Genomic DNA, 6770 nt, shown 5'->3' on the forward strand with positions numbered 1-6770 from the left:
TGCAAGGAGTCAGTGTGAAAGTCAAAAGGAGAAGGTGAAGTTCGATCGCATGTGAGAGGATCACAAAAAAGGTTTGTACCCCAATTGCGAAGATGGCAACAAAAAGCTCGGTACTATACTAGAATTGCTATAGTGGAAGGCAGAGAATGATGTGCCTGACAAAGGATTCGAGAAGCTACTAAAAATATTGAAGAAGAAGCTTCCAAAGGATAACGAATTGCCCGACAGTATGTATGCAGCAAAGAAGGTTGTTTGCCCTCTAGGATTGGAGCTGCAGAAGATACATGCATGCCCTAATGACTGCATCCTGTACCGTGGTACGTACGAGGATTTGAACGCATGCCCGATATGCGGTGCATTCCGGTATAAGATCAGACGAGATGACCCTGGTGATGTTGACGACGAGCGCCCCCAGGCGAGCGCCCCCGGAAGAGGGTTCCTGCCAAGGGGATGTGGTATGTGATACGTCTCCAACGTATCTATAATTTTTGATTGTTCCATGCTATTATATTACTTGTTTTGGATGTTTATGGGCTTTATTTTACACTTTTATATCATTTTTGGGACTAACCTACTAACCGGAGGCCCAGCCCGTATTGCTGTTTTTTTTCCTATTTCAGTATTTCGAAGAAAAGGAATATCAAACGGAGTCCAAATGCAATGAAACTTTCGGGAGCATGATTTTTGGAATGAACGTGACCCAGAGGACTTGGAGTGCAAGTCAAGAAGCAGCCGAGGCGGCCACGAGGGTGGAGGGCGCGCCCACTCCTACAGGGCGCGCACCCTATCTCGTGGGCCCCTTGGGCGGCCACCGACCTACTTCTTCCTCCTATATATACCCACGTACACCAAGAACATCAGAACAAGCCATGAAAACCTAATTCCACCGCCGCAACCTTCTGTATCCGTGAGATCCCATCTTGGAGCCTTCGCCGGTGCTCCACCGGAGGGGGAATCGACCATGGAGGGCTTCTACATCAACACCATAGCCCCTCCGATGAGTTGTGAGTAGTTTACCACAGACCTTTGGCTCCATAGTTATTAGCTAGATGACTTCTTCTCTCTTTTTGGATCTCAATACCATGTTCTCCTCGATCTTCTTGGAGATCTATTTGATGTAACTCTTTTTGCGGTGTGTTTGTCGAGATCCGATGAATTGTGGGTTTATGATCAAGTTTATCTGTGAGAAATATTTGAATCTCCTCTGAATTCTTTTATGTATGATTGAGTTATGTTTGCAAGTCTCTTCGAATTATCAGTTTGGTTTGGCCAACTAGATTGATCTTTCTTGCAATGAGAGAAGTGCTTAGCTTTGGGTTCAATCTTGCGGTGTCCTTTCCCAGTGACAACAAGGGCAGCAAGGCACGTATTGTATTGTTGCCATCGAGGATAAAAAGATGGGGTTTATATCATACTTCATGAGTTTATCCCTCTACATCATGTCATCTTTCTTAATGCGTTACTCTGTTCTTTATGAACTTAATACTCTAGATGCATGTTGGATAGCGGTCGATGTGTGGAGTAATAGTAGTAGATGCAGGCAGGAGTCGGTCTACTTGTCACGGACGTGATGCCTATATACATGATCATGCCTAGATAATCTCATAATTATTCGCTTTTCTATCAATTGGTTGACAATAATTTGTTCACCCACCATAATACTTATGCTATCTTTAGAGAAGCCACTAGTGAAACCTATGGCCCCCGGGTCTATCTTTTATCATATAAGCTTTCAATCTACTTTTATTTGCATCTTTACTTTTCCAATCTATACTACAAAATACCAAAAATATATTTATATTATCATACTATCTCTATCAGATCTCACTTTCGCAAGTGGCTGTGAAGGGATTGACAATCCCTTTATTGCGTTGGTTGCGAGTTCTTTGTTTGTTTGTGTAGGTGCGTGGGACTTTTGAGGAGCCTCCTACTGGATTGATACCTTGGTTCTCAAAAACTGAGGGAAATACTTATGCTACTATTGCTGCATCACCCTTTCCTCTTCAAGGAAAACCAACGCAAGCTCAAGACATAGCAAGAAGGATTTCTGGCACCGTTGCCGGGGAGGTCTTCGCTCAAGTCAAGACATACCAAGTACCCATCACAAACTCATCTCCCTCGCATTTACATTATTTGCCATTTGCCTCTCGTTTTCCTCTCCCACACTTCACCCTTGCCGTTTTATTTGCCCTCTCTTTGCCAATCTCCTCTCTCTTTCGTTTGCCTTTTTTCTGTTTGCTTGTCTGCGGATTACTTGTCGCCATGGCGCAAGATAATACCAAATTGTGTGATTTCTCCAATACCAATAATAATAATTTCCTTAGTACTCCGATTGCTCCTCTTAATGATGTTGAGTCTTGTGAAATCAATACTGCTTTGCTGAATCTTGTTATGAAAGATCAATTGTCGGCCTTCCTACTGAAGACGCCGCTACCCATCTAAACAACTTTGTGGATTTGTGTGATATGCAAAAGAAGAAAGATACGGATAACGATATTGTTAAATTGAAGTTATTTCCGTTTTCACTTAGAGATCGTGCTAAAGTTTGGTTTTCATCTTTACCTAAAAGTAGTATTGATTCTTGGAACAAGTGCAAAGATGCTTTTATCTCTAAGTATTTTCCTCCTGCTAAGATTATCACTCTTAGGAACGATATTATGAATTTTAAACAACTTGATCATGAGCATGTTGCCCAATCTAGGGAAAGAATGAAATTGATGATTCGCAATTGCCCTACTCATGGTTTGAATTTATGGATGATCATACAAAAATTTTATGCCAAATTGAACTTTGCTTCTAGAAATCTTTTAGATTCGGCCACGGGAGGCACGTTTATGGAAATCATTTTAGGAGATGCTACAAAAGTTCTTGATAATATTATGGCTAATTATTCTCAATGGCACACCGAAAGATCTATAAGTAAAAAAGTGCATGCTATAGAAAAATTAATGTTTTGAGTGGAAAGATGGATGAACTTATGAAATTATTTGCTACTAAGAGTGCTCCTCTTGATCCCAATGATATGCCTTTGTATACTTTGATTGAGAATAATAATGAATCTATGGATGTGAATGTTTTTGGTAGGAATAGTTTTGGAAACAATGCTTATAGAGGAAACTTTAATCCTAGACCGTTCCCTAGTAATTCCTCTAATAATTATGGAAATTCCTACAATAATTCTTATGGTAATTTTAATAAGATGCCCTCTGATTTTGAGAATAGTGCGAAAGAATTTATGATCTCTCAAAAGAATTTTAATGCCTTGCTTGAAGAAAAGTTGCTCAAAGTTGATGATTTGGCTAGGAACGTTGATAGACTTTCGCTTGATGTTGATTCTCTTAAACTTAGATCTGCTCCTCCTAAGCATGATATCAATGAGTCTCTCAAAGCAATGAGAATTTCCATTGGTGAGTGCAAATAAAGAACCGCTAGATTGCGTGCTAAGAAAGATTGCTTTGTAAAGGCGTGTTCTTCTAGTTTCAATGAAAATAATGATGAAGATCTTAAAGTTATTGATGTGTCCCCTATTAGATCTCTATTTTACAATATGAATCTTGATAATGATGGGACTGGAGATGAGTCAACTTTAGTTAAAAGGCATCCCAATAATTCGGAGTTTTTAGATCTTGATGCTAAATTTGGTAAAAGTGGGATTGGAGAGGTCAAGACTTTAAATAGCATTGAACCCACTATGTTGGATTTCAAGGAATTTGATTATGATAATTGTTCTTTATAAGGTTGTATTTCCTTGTTGCAATCCGTGGTGAATTCTCCTCATGCTTATAGTCAAAATAAAGCTTTTACCAAACATATTGTTCATGCCTTGATGCAATCTTTTGATGAAAAACTTAATTTGGAAGTTTCTCTACCTAGAAAACTTAATGATGAGTTGGAACCTACTATAAAGATGAAAATTAAAGATCATGAGTGTTATGCTTTGTGTGATTTGGGTGCTAGTGTTTCCACGATTCCGAAAACTATATGTGATATTCTAGGTTTCCATGATTGTTCCTTAAATTTGCACCTTGCGGATTCCACCATTAAAAAGCCAATGGGAAGGATCAATGATGTTCTCATTATTGCAAATATAAATTTGGTGCCCGTAGATTTTATCGTTCTTAATATAGATTGCAATCTTTCTTGCCCTATTATTCTTGGTAGACCTTTCCTTAGAACGATTGGCGCAATTATTGATATGAAGGAAGGGAATATTAGATTCCAATTTCCATTAAGGAAAGGCATGGAGCACTTTCCAAGAAAAAAAATTAAATTACCTTATGAATCTATCATGCGAGCTACTTATGAGTTGAGTGCCAAAGATGTCACTACTTAGATGTACCCTCGTTTTTATGCCTATCTAGGGGCGTTAAACGATAGCGCTAGTTGGGAGGCAACCCAATTTTATTTGTGTTTTTGTTTCTGTTCCTATTTAGTAATAAATTTTGCATCTACCTTCTATTTAGATGTGTTTTTATGTTTTAGTTAGTGTTTGTGCCAAGTAGAACCTATAGGATAACCTATGGTGATAGTTGATTTGATCTGTAGATCAATAGACAAATAGTCCAGGACTTCCTATTTTTGTAGGATTTTTAGAGTTCCAGAAGTATTCGTGGGTTACAGATTGCTACAGACTCTTCTGTTTTTGACAGATTCTGTTTTTCGTGTGTTGTTTGCTTATTTTGATGCATCTATGGCTAGTATTAAGTGGTATGAACCATAGAGAACTTGAAATACAGTAGGTTTAAGACAAATATAAATAAAGAATGAGTTCATTACAGTACCTTATGTGGGGGTTTTGCTTTCTTTCACTAACGGAGCTTATGAGATTTCCTGTTGAGTTTTGTGTTGTGAAGTTTTCAAGTTTTGGGTAAAGATTTGATGGACTATGGAATACGGAGTGGCAAGAGCCTAAGCTTGGGGATGACCAATGCACCCAAAGATATTCAATAATAGCCAAAAGCCTAAGCTTGGGGATGCCCCCGGAAGGCATCCCCTCTTTCGTCTTCGTTCATTGGTAACTTTACTTGGAGCTATATTTTTATTCGCCACATGATATGTGTTTTGCTTGGAGCGTCATGTATGATATTAGTATTTTATTTTTATTTTACCATAATCATCCTTGTTGTACACACCTTTTGCTAAGAAGCCCACTTGATTAGAATTTATTAGAATATGCTATGTGCTTCACTTATATCTTTTGAGCTTGATAGTTTTTGCTCTAGTGCTTCACTTATATCTGTTAGAGCACGGCAGTGGCTTAATTTTTTAGAAATTGCTAGTCTCTCATGCTTCACTTATCTTATTTTGAGAGTCTCTTAGAACAGCATGGTATTTGCTATGGTTGTAAAATTGGTCCTAGAATGGTAGGCATCCAAGTTGGGTATAATAAAAACGATCATAGAAAGTGAATTGGATGCTATGATCAATTTTATACTTGATAATTGTTTTGAGATATTAGAGGTGGTAATATTAGAGTCATGCTAGTTGGGTGATTATGAATTTAAAGAATACTTGTGTTGAAGTTTGTGATTCCCGTAGCATGCACGTATGGTGAACCACTTTGTGATGAAGTTGGAGCACAATTTTATTTATTGATTGTCTTCCTTATGAGTGGCGGTCGGGGACGAGTGATGGTATTTTCGTACCAATCTATCCCCCTAGGAGCATGCGCGTAATACTTTGTTTTTGACGACTTGTAGATTTTTGCAATAAGTATATGAGTTCTTTTGACTAATGTTGAGTCCATGGATTATACGCACTCTCACCTTCCACCATTGCTAGCCTCTCTTGTGCCGCGCAACTTTTGCCGGTACCATACACCCACCATATACCTTCCTCAAAACAGCCACCATACCTACCTATTATAGCATTTCCATAGCCATTCCGAGATATATTGCCATGCAACTTTCCACCGTTCCATTTATATGACACGCATCATCATTGTAATATTGCTCTTTGCATGATCATGTAGTTGGCATCGTATTTGTGGCAAGGCCACCTTCATAATTTTCATACATGTCGCTCTTGATTCATTGCATATCCTGGTACACCGCCGGAGGCATTCATATAGAGTCATATCTTGTTCTAAGTATTGAGTTGTAATCTTGAGTTGTAAGTAAATAAAAGTGTGATGATCTTCATTATTAGAGCATTGTCCCAGTGAGGAAAGGATGATGAAGACTATGATTCCCCCACAAGTCGGGATGAGTCGGACTAAAAGAAAAAAAAGAAAAAAAGTGAAAGGCCAAAAGAAAAAAAAAGGCCCAAAAGAAAAAAAATGAGAGAAAAAGAGAAAAGGGACAATGCTACTATCCTTTTACCACACTTGTGCTTCAAAGTAGCACCATGATCTTCATGATAGAGAGTGTCCTATGTTGTCACTTTCATATACTAGTGGGAATTTTTCGTTATAGAACTTGGCTTGCATATTCCAATGATGGGCTTCCTCAAAATGCCCTAGGTTTTCGTGAGCAAGCAAGTTGGATGCACACCCACTTAGTTTCTTTTGTTGAGCTTTCATACATTTATAGCTCTAGTGCATCCGTTGCATGGCAATCCCTACTCACTCACATTGATATCTATTAATGGGCATCTCCATAGCCCATTGATATGCCTAGTTGATGTGAGACTATCTTCTCCTTTTTTTGTCTTCTCCACAACCACCATTCTATTCCACATATAGTGCTATGTCCATGGCACACGCTCATGTATTGCGTGAAAGTTGAAAAAGTTTGAGATTGCTAAAGTATGAAACAATTGCTTGGCTTGTC

Source organism: Triticum aestivum, chromosome 2B, assembly GCF_018294505.1.
Source record: "Triticum aestivum cultivar Chinese Spring chromosome 2B, IWGSC CS RefSeq v2.1, whole genome shotgun sequence".
In the NCBI taxonomy this organism is placed as follows: Eukaryota; Viridiplantae; Streptophyta; class Magnoliopsida; order Poales; family Poaceae; genus Triticum; species Triticum aestivum.